This window comes from Meriones unguiculatus, chromosome 12 (genome assembly GCF_030254825.1).
Source record: "Meriones unguiculatus strain TT.TT164.6M chromosome 12, Bangor_MerUng_6.1, whole genome shotgun sequence".
Taxonomy (NCBI): Eukaryota; Metazoa; Chordata; class Mammalia; order Rodentia; family Muridae; genus Meriones; species Meriones unguiculatus.
In genome coordinates, this window is record NC_083360.1 from 90166116 (window position 1) to 90179581 (window position 13466).

At 48.9% G+C, this 13466-nt stretch overlaps 1 protein-coding gene across 1 annotated transcript in view; it reads left to right on the plus strand.

The window, feature by feature from the left end:
- Positions 1 to 13466, plus strand: part of Trabd2b (TraB domain containing 2B) — a 202804-nt gene that overhangs the window by 153998 nt on the left and 35340 nt on the right. The window lies entirely within an intron of this gene.

Genomic DNA, 13466 nt, shown 5'->3' on the forward strand with positions numbered 1-13466 from the left:
AGGGGTTATGAGAACCACTGCTCTAAATCTTAAGAGAGCCAAATACACTGAACATGAATGCTAGCCTGCATCGTCACCAGGCAACAGAACCCCAGCGGGTCGAGCTAAGACACAAACCTCTACTCTTATGACCAGATAGCCATGCATAGTTCTGAATACCCAACTGAAACAAATGAAAGCTAGGACAGTGCTGAGGAGAGGTGTGGCCATCCCATGCTAAGAGCTCCCTGCTCTTTTCCTGCCTCTCACCCCCTCTCTGCCATCCCTGGCCTCAGTGAATGCTTCAGCTGGCGTTCCTCATTGATCCATGGAAAAAGACCCTTGGAGAGAAATCACTAGCAGTGCCAGAGGCACCTGCCCACTGTTAAGGTTCAGAGCAGCCGGCAGGGAAGCCACTGAGACACAGCACCCTGCCGGGTGCTAAGAGCACTGGCCCTGCTGGAGACTGGCCTGGAGCAGCTGCTCTCTCCACACACTCAGTATCTCTTCCTTGGCTCTGCCTGGCTCCCTACTTTCCTTTGCAAGTTTCCCAGAGTCCCCGATGGTCGCTGGCCTCCTGTGCCCGCCCTGAAGTCCTGTGAGCCCTCCTTCCCACTGCCTCGCCCCCCAGGCAGCGGCTCAAAGGCCCCTTGTGCCTGCTGAGGCCACACCGCCTGCACACAGAGCTGGTCTCTTACCTCATAAACGGCTAATTTGTTACATATTTTCTGACGCTGTAAATGGGAGAACAAAGACCTTTTCTCTCTCATATTTTTGTTCAATTATGTTTGTGGGGGAACCTGATCCCCTTCAAAGGGGGAGCTGGGGCTGCTGGTATGGAAGCCTCCTAGTCTAGCTGACATGCTCCTGAGCCAATAGCCCACAATGGTGACTGAGGCCTGCCAGGCCTCGGTGCCAAGAGCATGGCAGGGAAGTAGGTGACAGGAAGGACTGGGAAAGAAGCTGCCAGGTTCAGAAGGAGCTCAGATGAAGGTGGACTCCTTCAGGGCAAAGGGCCTCCAGAAGGCCCCCTCAGTGTCTCAGAGGAAGAAACTCTCGGCCATGCACCACAGAGCTGGCAGGAGCACAGAGGACAGGCTTCTTGTCACTGAGCTGACGACAGTCATATGTCAGAGGCCATTGGTAGGGAGGAATACGTACCTCCTTGGAGAGAAGTTCCATGCTGAGACTCCCTGGGCCATTCCTGAGCCCCTCTGCTCCTGAGCCTCTCATGCACAGCGAGGCTTCACCTCTGGGTTCTCAGCATGCCCCCTCCCCTCTACAGTACACTTCCTGGTTTAGAGCCAGGGATGAAGGCTGTGCCTAATGAAGCTGGCTGCCATTAGAGTGTCACAGCTGTTCCCTAGGTACCAAATCGGTTTCAAGTATGGGGTAGTTCATGGGGTATGGTCAAGCAATACTCATGAAGGCCAGAGTCAAGGGCTGGACACTATGCTGCTCCGTCTTTCCCTTGCACATACACAGGCCTGTGCAATCTTTGATGTTACTCAGAGACCTCATTCCTAATCCCAGGGCAGACCAATTCTTTGGCTTATGTCTGAGCATTCTGGTCACAAGAGTCCAGAAAAGGGAACCCCAGACTGGAGCTAGGATCTAGGAGACTGTAGGAGGGAAGCATAGGCTAAGGAAATGCTGAGACCAGCAAGTCCAGGGCCCCAGAGAGAGGTTAAGGTAGGGTCATGAAAAAACAACATAGACCTGAGGCCTGGGAGAAGAGTCTGGCCAAGAGCTGAAAAGCTGGGCAGCCTTCCTGCCCACCTGTGGCAGATCCTGAAATCACATGAGCCCTTACAGGATGCCCTTTGAGGGCTGGTTCTCTGCATTCCTCATAGCACATTTAGTCCACCCTCCCAGTCAGACCCCTGCAGCAAGGAGGCAGATTAGCTCTTATATGACCCATGTGCAGAGCTTTGCTCATCCTGCATGAGTCTGCCTTTTCTGTGTTCTTGCCTCAAGCCTGAGACTTGGGCTTCCATCTGACAGTCTTTCTGTCGTAGCTGGAAGAAGGGGATAAGGGGCCACAAGAGACTTGGCCAGAGAAGAGCAGGCAGATGCCTTACCCCTGACTTCATCTGTATTTTCTGGCTGGCTCTGTAACCTTGGCCTTGAGTTTCCTCCTGTATGCTCTGGGCCTCAATGGTCTCTGCATTATGGAGGTCCATGTAGAATCTGAGGGTCCTCTATCACCTATTTATAGTGTCCAAGATCTCCATCTGTTGCTAGGAGCTGGGTTCTGTGCTTTCCAACAGGCTAAAACCGAGGCTCTCTACAGCTTTCTCCTTTCATCTTTCCTAGGTCAGTTGTATCCTCCTTGACCATCAGCACTCAGGACCTCATGAAGCATCACAGAGCCTTCTGTCTTTCCTTCCACTCTGGGTTGTCCTTTTCCTGTCCAGCTGCTGCCCCGGTGGGTGGATTCTGAAAGTAAAGGAGGAGAAGGAGAGAGCTCATTCTCAGACAATGGGGTCAGTGCTGGGCCATGAGAGAGCCTCAGAGCCCTGCTTTAGAAACCAAATCCAGGAGAGAGCTGTGGTTCTCACCTGCTACAAATCTCCTTTCACATCTCCAATGCCTAGACCAAGGCAGGGATTCCTAGCCTCTCTTGGCCCCAGAGCTGAGATTGCCTGCTGCTCAACAAGGTACCCTCTAATCTTTCTTACAGGCACCCCAAGGGTGGGCTTCTAAATCCAAAACCTGACTAATCCTTCCTGCTTCATCAATTCAGTTACTCCTACTTTCTACCAGTAAAGCCTGAGGTCTGGATCCTGCCCCCAACCCTAGATTCATCCTGTGCCCTTCTCCACCAGCCTTGATGCTGACCTCCAGCACATGGCAGTTACTGACATGGCTGCGGAGCTGTGGGGTCCACCCAGTCTCTTTTCCTTTCCTGTGGCTGTACTCAGGGGAGTTCATCTGAATCACCTACAATTTCCTTCCTTTCCCTTCTATGTGGCAAACACATGCTTTCACAGTGTACTTGCTTCGGTCACCATCACTGAGACACCCCTGTTTGTGGTCTCCCCCACTTTGCAGGACTCCGGCAGCAGAGTGTCCAGCCCTTGTCTCTGGCCTTAATGAGTATTGCTTGACCATAGCAGAGCCTCCCCATGAACTACCCCATACTTGAAACCGATTTGGTCCAGCAACTCAACAACCAGCACAGCTTAACCAGGAACCCTGTCCACACTTGCCTCAGATCTGGCCTCTCCTCTGCACCCCTGCAGGAAGAACCTTTAGAGACCACCCCAACTCATGGAAAGCAAGAATTCTCTGTGCTCTGTGTATGTGTCCCTGTCCCAAGGAAGAGTACTAAGTATTTCATAAGGGTTATTTTTAAATGCAAGCCTCAAACAGGCAGGGCTAATGTTCCCACACACATACACACACACACTCACACCTGACAGATGGGTAAGCTGAGCCCCAGAGAGGAGCAAGGCCTGTCCCACATGGAAGGATCCAAAGCAAGGCTTCTATGATCTATTAGCACAGGTAAAATCTGAGGCCCCTCAGAACCCTTCCTCATCCTTTATTGTCTCAGAAGCATTGGCAATGACGGCTAAGCAGGCAAGCGGGGAGGCTGTTACCATTTCTCTCTGTGCTATGAGCTCACAGCCATGTCCTCCCACACTGGGCCCCCAACAGGTGTCCACCCCAGTCCCGCCCTCCCCAGCTATTGCTCAAGGCCAAGGAGAGCAGAGGTCCCCACACAGCTGGAGAGCCTGGGAGGCCATTCCCCCTCCCCTGTAAATGGATAATTGCTATGTGGTCAGACCAGAGGAATTAGAGGAGCCCTCTAGGAATTCCATACTGATTTTGCAAATGAGTGTGGAGTCTTGCCTTTTGAAGTCCAGGCAGCTGTGTCAGCAGGGCAGGTCTGAGGCTGAAGCAGAGGTACTGTAGCAGGCTGGAGTCCATGGGTGCAGCTGCTTCACAGCAAGAATGAGGATGAGGATGGTGGTGGCTGCCCAACCCGTGACCTCCTATGGAAACTGTGGGTTCTTCCTGTATCACTCACTTGCTCCCATGCCTTGTCCATGTCCTATCCATGTCAGCTCTATAGGGAAGACAGCAGAGCCTGACCCCTCTGCTTGGATTCTGACACATCTCCACACACTGCACTTCCGTTCCTCCCCTGAATGCACTTACCTCCCTCTCTACCCCATGATCCTTCTCAGCTCAGCAAAATGACTTGATAACCTTCCCCTTCCTAGGCTGAGTCAGGAAGCCCCCACGTGCCCTGGGTTCCATTTCTCACTAGCTTGTCCCCAGTGGTAGAGCCAACTGGTTCTCTCCAGCTTTATCACTTGAACTTGCTCCCAACTCTGGAACTGGGAGAGGCTTTTCTAGACTCTTCCCTCAGACTTTATAATGCGTCTTATTCCCCTTTTCCTCGTGTACAGAATTTAATGGGCTTAGAGCCTCAAGGACCATGGCCTCTGGGGACACATGGAGAAGTGGACAACAGGAGGCACAGCAGGGAGAATGCAGTAGGTTCAGGGAGAAGAGCCACAGCACTCCTAGGGAATCTAGTCAAAAAGGACTAAAGAGTCTAGCAACAGCACACCAGGAGCCAGGAACTGTAGAGTCATGAAGGGGTAGCCACCATAGACAAGGATGCCAGGTCCTGGGACCTGAGCCTCCAAAGCTAATAGCCACCACTGCTTGTCCCTGCTATTTCAAAGGGAGCCTGCAGCCCTGCTGCTGTCTTCCTGCTGGTCTGGTCTGATCCTGGGCATCAACTCTTCTGTTACCTGTCTGTGCTAGAAACAGAGGAGGTCTTCTCCTTTCACATGTCAGATTCCACACAGACTCCTTCCTGGAGCTTGCTGCCCACCAGCCTTTCTGCCCAGCAAGTGCCACTCTGCTCATCTGGGTGACTGAGTCTGAAAGACAGGTAAGGAACCCCAGAATTTTAGGGAGCAGCCTGATTCCAAGAAGACAGACCCCATGGTGGGCCAGGGGAGGGTCTGCTGCCAGCATGGGGTCCACCCTGTAGAGTCCATAGAACAGGGACATTTGTATGTAAGGCTGAGTCCATGTTTCTCTGTGGTGCCTGAAGAAAGACAGGTGAAGCTGTCCTGTCTTCTTCAGGGCTGCTTCCTCCACTCTCCACTTGACACTTATGACAAGAGGCTTCCCCTTCCCCACCCACCTCACCTGCCTTTCCTGCTTCTCTGCTTCTGACCCCAACACCATATCCCAGTGCCGGTGATTGATAGTGGCAACTGGCTGGAGGAGGGAAAGGAGCTTAGGGTACAGGCCTTGCTGGGAGTAACTGAACAGACTCCCCTTTCTGAATACCTGTGGCTGTAGTGTGTTCAGGTCTACGTTAGGGGCAGAGCTTACCCCACTCTTACTCTTCTTCCGCACCTTTGCATGGTCCCATCCTTGAAGGAGCTCCAATCACTGTCTTTCCTTTAGTGTGGGTTTCCTTCCCACCATAGCCTATCCCCTTCTCCTGCCTCTACAAGACTCCTCGCTTAGCATCTTCACACATTTTCCCAAATGTTTTCCAGTATTTCATCCAAAAGGTCAACACCAAACACACACACACATACCATATACACACATCACAGCATATACGCAGTATACACACACCCACATACACACACTACACACACAGCAAACATACCATACCACATACACACAGAGAAAACGTATCACACACACACAAGCACACACACACACAAGCACACAGTCCCTTCCTTTGCCTTGTTTTCTCCTTAGCAGCTGTCAGTCTCTTGCTTATTGCTTCTCTCAATACTGGTGTTCTACTATAATAAAAGCTCCACTAGGTCAGGGGCCTTTGCTTGCTGTGTTTACTGTTGTGCCCCCTAGCCTGGACCAGCAAGCAGCTGCCTAAGTGCTCCATCAATGAATGTGGAAGTTGGTCTCTGTCATAGATGGGTAAACCGAGGCCTCAGGAAGAAAAATGATCCACTCCAGGCTTCCTAGTGACAAGGCAGATGGTGGCTAGATCTCTAGGCCCAGCTCCAGGAAACTGTGTGTTTCTTTGGATACCTACTGCTCCATAACCTGTGTATACAGAATCAGTGCCAGAAGCCAGGGGGTGGGGGTGGGGGGACCCAAAGCCAGTCCTGGAGCAGGAAGCCAGGAAGCAGTCAGTAGTGCTTTGGTGCTATCTAAAGGGCACAGAGAGTAAACAAAGTGCAGTGTCAGCATTGAGGGCTTGAGCCTCTGCCTACCTGTCCCCTGTGCCAGAGACGGCTTCTGTGGGTAGGCTGCCCTCCGCGCCCGCACTGGATGCCTACAGTAGTAGGGCCTCAGGTCTAGGAGAGCGCTGCTGCTCCATCCGGGTCCTGGCAGGGAGCTGCTGGGGGTGTGAGGCATCGGTGAGTGACGCCCTCAGCTTGCCGTGCACCGACCTGTTCATCTCAGAAGTATCTCTCAAGTGTCTCCCGTGTATGTGGCTGGCACTGAAATCTCTTTTGGAAACAGCCAAAGCCAAGCTGGACAATGTGCCTCTCAGAGGGGTACTGGACTAGCCTGAGGTTCCATCAAATTGGCACAGAGTAAAGACAGTGGGAGGCTAGGTACCAGTGGTTGGGGCTAGCGCTAAAAGGGTGACCTTTCCCCTCCTCATGTGTCAGCCTTAACAATATCTGATAATCAAGGCTCTAACTCTCTGACTCTCTCTCTTTCTCTGTCTTTTTCCAGTTGAGCAATGAGAATACAGGTCCCACAGACTGGCACTAACTATCTGTTAATGTCTAATGGATGAGTGGAGGTGGCTTGGAAGGTAGAGCTCAGGAAAGCAGAGGAAACTCAGGACCTGCCTGTTGGGCCTGGATCCCAGGCCTAGTTCCTCAATCAGAGATCTTGAGCAGTGACTTCGCCATCCCCGAGGCCTCAGTTTCCCTATTTGTTACACGGGAATGACCGTCCTCATCTGGATTATTCATAGCGTGAGATGGTTCTCCGGTGTCTCTCATGCTCCATGTGTATCTGGCATGCTTGTCCACACTAGCTGCACTTCCATCTCTCTCCTTGCACATTCAGCTCCACCTGTCCTGGCCTCTGCTTCCCATCAACTGCACACAGAGCCTTTGAGGGCTGGCCCCTCTTCCCTCCACACCCATCCCCTACTTTCTCGATCCTTTTCTGAAACACCTGCTATTTTCATTATTCAGGAAATGGACCAATAGAAGGTATATATGCCTGCCCACATCTACAGCTGATGTCCATCCATGTGAAGCTTAACAAGGGGGATATATTAAAAGAAGTGGATCACTTGCTGATTCTGTCATTATGCACATATCACAGTGTCTGGACAACCTAGGAGCCCAGCCTCCTGCACACCTAGGCAATGTGTTACAAGCTCATGCCACTAGCTAAGAGTCTGCACACCATGCTAACTTACTGCACAGGAAATCATAGGCAATTGAGATTCATGCATCTCAATGCAGAAAAGGCATTTTAAAAAAAGATGCTAGGCCATAGATGTCTTTCTCCACTGTAATTTTATTAGGGTGTGTTCATAGGTGTAGTTCCACCATTGACCAAAACATCATTATATAGTACATTTGTATGATCCGTTACTAGGAGTGTGCATACGTGAATGCATATGTGTGGGAGGGGTGTAAAGAGAGTGGATCAGAGGTGGAAAGAGAGACAGTGACAGATATTTATTTTAAGGAATTGGCTCATAGGTATGAAAGATGGCAACTCCAAAAATCTTCAGGACGGGCAGCAGACTGGAAGTCCAGGAGAGGGTTAATGCAGCAGTTCCAAGTTCAAGCACTACTGGCAGAGAGCAAAAAGTCACTCTTCCCTTAAAACTATCCATTGATTGAGCCCCACCCACTCTACAGAGAACGGCTCGTTTTCTTCACAGTTTACTAAATTAATCTCGTCTTTAAAATACCTTCATAGAAATGTCTAGGAAAAGGGCAGCGTAATCAAGAAATGGTACTGGCAAAGCTAGAATTCTAGAAGAATGAAGTTAGGACAAGATCATTTCAAAAAAAGATCAAAAATTTTTGATGTAAAACAGGAAACACTGAAACTTTCAGGAGAAAATACAGGGATACCCTCAATATAGTCAGGTAGGCAAAAAAAAAAAATTTAAACAAAACAGCAACACCCCAAGTGTAAACAAATTACAGGAAAATAAAGTTTCTCTGAAACAAAGGACTCAATGGTAGTTAACAGACAGCTCACAGAGTGGGAGAAAATCTACCAGCTACACTTCAGACAAGATACTAATATCCAGAATTTACAAAGAATCACAGAAATTAAATACAGAAGGATTAAAACTGCCAATCAACAAATTGGCAGGTGAACTGAACAGACAAGTGTTGGAGAGGAAATGGAGAGGAAGGAACTCATATTCATTGTTGGTGAGGATGCAAACTAACAGAGCCATTGTGGAAATCAGATTCCTCAAACACTATGAAATAGAACTACCACGACCCAGATATTTCCTTTCTGGGCATATACCCAAAGAAGTTCATACCCTGCCATAAAGACATCTGTACCCACATATTTATTGCTACTATATTTATTGTAGAAAAGAATTGGAATCAAGCTTGTTGTCCATTAGCCGATGAATGAATATGAAAATTCAGCGTATTTATAAAATGGAATGCATCTCAGCTGTAATGAAAACAGAGATTTGAAAATTTGCAGAAAAATGGATTAGCTTAAAAGGTATACTATTAAGTGATGTCAAAAAGAAATAAACCACATGTTCTCATATGCAGAATGTAGCTAATAGTAAACACAGGTACATGTGCATACAGGATAACAAAGAAATGAGAACAAGAAAGGCTAAATAAGGGGGTGAGGAAAGACTGAATGCAGGTGATGGACATGAGTTATGGAAAAGGATGTAAAGCTAATTGTTTCTCTAATTCTGTCAAGGATTTTTGTGTTTGTTTTTGGTGGTGGAAAAAGTACATAAAATATATTCAATACCAAAAGTGTAAAATTTAATGTGAAACTTCACAGCTTCCATTCTGAATGCCAATTCTACTGCATAGAGAGTCATCGAATTATATAGACTTTGGGTCTAGTTAATTTTTGTGTGTGATGTTTTACTTGCAATGATTTTTTAGTAATAAAAGTTTGATTTAGGAAAGAAACATCTGGAGAAATATCTCACTAACTTATCTGGGACCTCAGCTCAGTCCATTGGACACATAAAATTACCCACCGCGCCTACTCCTTGTCAACTCGGTACCCATGTGCATTTCCATAAGCCATCCCTTGGCTTCAGAGAAGGATGGCACAAGACTGTAGCTCTGTCTAACATGGGCAGCTGTCTTGTACACAAATGAAAATAAAGTTGACTTTCCCCAGAAGAGGATGCTAGGCACTCATCCACTTATTCATCCCCCTGACATCTGTCACTAGCATCATGTAAAATTAAGAACACTTAAACATCAAGATAGAGACAGACAGTACATCTATGTTACATGATGTTTACATGATGGGAAAGCAAAGATATTTGAGATACACGCACCCAGGCATGCATCCACACTTACCTCACACACAAAATAAACATAGTCAGGGCTGGGGACACGCGCCTAGCATCCACAGAGTCCTGGACTCAATCCCCAGCAGCATATGAACTGCGAATGGTGGCACATGCCTGTATTTCCCTCATTTGGGAAGTGGAGGAAGGAAGGAGGATCACAAGTTCAAGGTTGTCAGCTGCGTAACTGAATTCAAGGCTAGACTGGGTATTCACAGCAATTACAGTCTCCTTTTCTTGTGACTCCCCACCTTCCCTTCTATCATCCATTCTATACTTCCTTTGCCTTAGTAAGAACCTCAGTTTCCAAGGTTTGAAACCTAAAGCACCATTCCTGGGCTTCACGCAAGGATCTTCCTGAGCACAAGTGCTGCCATTTCCACTGATTAATCACTGGGCATGGGAGCACTGAGTCACCTGAAGATACTCTGTGTTCTACACTCTCCTCACCCACAGTGTGGAAAAAGCAAACCAGTTCTCTTGGTGTTTGGAGGCGGACCTCCAGCTGCACTGGCTGTTCTGCTCTCTTTGTGGTTGCAGAGTTTTGCCGACCGGGAGTAGCCCAAGGCAGTTTCACTACTAGTTCAGCAGGATGCACACCGAATGGCCTCCACACTGTATATTGATATTTTACTGGTGAAAGTGTCCCTTCTGTGTATACCTAGCAGCTGTGCGGTGGGAGGGTGAAGCTCCTGTCTGTGCCGACCTTGCCTGATGCACTGGCACCCAGGACGTGCTCAGTGACCTGCTCAGGACTTTGCTGTCATTACCCTGGGCAGTAATCTTCATTGGTCATCCCAGACCCTTAGCCTGAGAGCCAGGCCTGCCCTAGGTCCAAACCTTCCCTTCAGGTGACATGAGTGAATATAGTGAGTATAGACCTCAAGTTCTAATCTATCCCGGACTATTTACCGGACTGCTCTGGAACAATAAGCCTGTTTCCAGCCGCCTGGCGCCTGCCTCTTTCCGACATAGTGGACTGTTTGAAGATTCCAAACCTACACTCAACAGGCGCCTCCGGCTACCTTGTGCCACATGAGCCCTAGTGAAGGGGGGCTGTCGATGATGCACAGGGTTTTTTGGTGACCAGGGTGGCCAGGACTCCACACAGGCATCCAGGGTGGAGTGGGGCCTTCTACCCTTCACCTAGTGTTTGTTATTCCATGTCACAGCCTTATCATAAACATTATCCTAGTGTGGGCCACTGAGGCTCCCTGTGAGGAAGGTTTGTTGTTCTAAGGTGGCTGGGAGTAGAATGCACAGAGGTCTGGGGAATTCTGGGAGCTGAGGAGAGAGGCAGAAGTCAGGGTAATACTTCATTCTAAAACTCGCGCATCTGTCACCCTTGCGTGAAGGCCAGCGGCCTGTCTGCCTGCTCCATGCTCCATGTGCTTAGAAATCAAGTCTCCATCAAACTCGAGTCCCTGCTGAGAAGCTGCTGAAAGCCAATGTTTGATGAAGAAAGGAAGGGAAGGAGGAAGAGAGAAGGGGTATAGCTATATGTCATCTGTTTGTTAGAAGCACCAAAAATGCTCACAAAGGAGGACATATTCCTACAGTTCTGTTGCAGTAAGCCAGAGATCTGGAGTCTACCTCCGCCGTACCCTTTTTGAGCTGTGTAACTTATACCTCCCTGTTTCTGTTGGGTCCATTTGTACATTCCTGCTGTCTCTCTTCCTCGACAGAACAGAGGGAGGCCCCCGTGAGTGGTGACTAACTAAGAGAACATGTGCCAAATGCCCATTTCACATCACTGCAGCCTTCTTACCTTCGGAAAGTATTTAAAGTCTCATTGCTATAGGGTTTTGTTTTGTTTTGTTTTCATTTTAATATTACCTTAGAGCTTCTGTAAAGACTAAATAATGAAACCTCTTAGGAAGTTTGTGATGCATAGTAAGTGCTCAGTAAAACCAGGGGTACGAATGAGTGATGACCCCTTTGTGAGTTACAAAGAGTAGGTATAGAGTAGGAAGCCAGGAGCACGTAATTCAGGGCCAGCATCCTTCCTTTTGTAGTGTTTCCTGAGTGTCTGATATTGGTGATGTTGAGGTTCAACAGTGAACAAAAAGGCAGAGTGCTGAATCAGTTCCATAGGATATGCACCTCTGAAGTGGTCTGTGCACAAGGAGTCCGTGGGAGGTACCAGATCCTACCAGGATGCAGTTCATGCCACAAACTATCTGAGACATGCAAGGAGCTCTCAGACTCTCTGTAACACTCTAATTGCAAACACTCCTGGCTGCTTTACAATGACCCAGAGAAACTGTGGGTCTGGCTGTACCCACAGACATCAGAAGATACTGCCTCATCAGCTTTTTGATCCAAGGCTGAGGGTCAGGACCTTTGGGTGGAGTCCAGCTCACTATATCTACACCCACCTGCCTGGGGCATTGTTCCCTCTCTCCTTTTACATTACGAGGCATAAAATGAGACCAGGGGTCCTTAAACTGGGCTCCAGAGTCTTCAGTCAGTGGAAATCTCTGCAGCAAAGGCCACTGAATTCCCACCCTGCCTCCCTTATATTAACCAGGACCTTTCCATTTTTTATCTGTTCTACATCCAAGACTCCAAGTGAGATTCCTTTGGAAGACAACACAACAACAATAACAACAGCACAAGTATTCTACAGCTAAGAGCAGCTTGAAACCTCGGCACCATATGAATCCTAGGGAGCCTCTCTCTCCCAGCACCAAGCTAGGAAGATTCAGGGCTATTTCCTCCTAGGTTTTATTTAACAAACACATACTCAGCACTCATTTCATGCCAGGACTGTTCTTAACGCCGTGCAGCCTGGAACACACTTAATCCCCTGGAATACCTCCGGGCTTCATGAAGACTGCATCATTGCAGACCTGACTTCATGAGTCAAGCAGGGTCCACAGGAGACATTTACCCTTCAGCCAGGTCGTCTGGCGCCCAGGCTGATGATGTCACCCCAGGTCAGGTGGTGCCTTTGGGCAGAGCAGGTGCGTGCAGCAGCTGGGTGTGGCCATAGGAAGTCCCTCTGTCTCAGCCCCTCAGAGGAGGAGAGCGGATCAGCTCGACACGGACACTTTCATCGGAGGCATGCGCCCTGTGGGAGGAAGTGCTTGTTGCCTTAACAGTGTCCACAGCAGAAAACGTCACTGCCTCCTGTAATTCATCCCCAGCCACCACGTTGCCATCGACACTCTGCACCAGATGGCTACAGATCTGATTTCAGTGGTGGTAGCCAAAGCCCAGGGGCCTGGAGAAGGCCCAGACGTGGGGCGAGGGGTCTGACCTCACCTCCAGCCTTCTCATTAAGGGGAGCAGTGGGGGCTGCTACAGCTCATGCAATCCGGTTCTCCTTTAACACACACAGAGGGGACACAAGTGTGGCTATATTGCCTATGTCACCATGGTGGCTGGCCCTGTACACCTATTTTTAAAGCTTTTTATTCAGATTCTATGTCTTTGTGGGACTGTCTGACAGCCTTCTCAATGTTTTTTTCTTAAAGTCTTATAAAGCACCTTTGAACTATGAGGGAAACAGCAGGTCCCCTGGTCCTTAAAACAGAGATCATAGTACCCTCTCTTTCCAGGCACAATGCTGAGAGCTGCAGATTCAAGAGCAAGGAAAATGCATTTGCTGTCTTTAGGAACCTAAGCCTGCTGTGAGGCTGCCGGTTAAACACTGGAAAGCTAATACGCACACACTGGTGGAAGGAAACATGCTCTATCAGTCACCTGTCGCTGAGTTACACCGCCATGTAACAATATCCTGCAGAGTGCAGGTAGCCAGAACCAGTTCCGACAGGCTCCACTATCTTACTGCCCTCACATGTCTGGAAGTTGGCTATATGTCCACTGGTCTGATCGACACTGGCTGTGTAAGTTCTGCTCTGTCTGTTTCTCACCCTCCAGCAGGGTAGAGTCAAAAGCAAAGAGTATACGAAGGGGGGAAAAGCCACAGCATCCAGGCACTTTGCAAGCCTTCCTTTGTAATGCT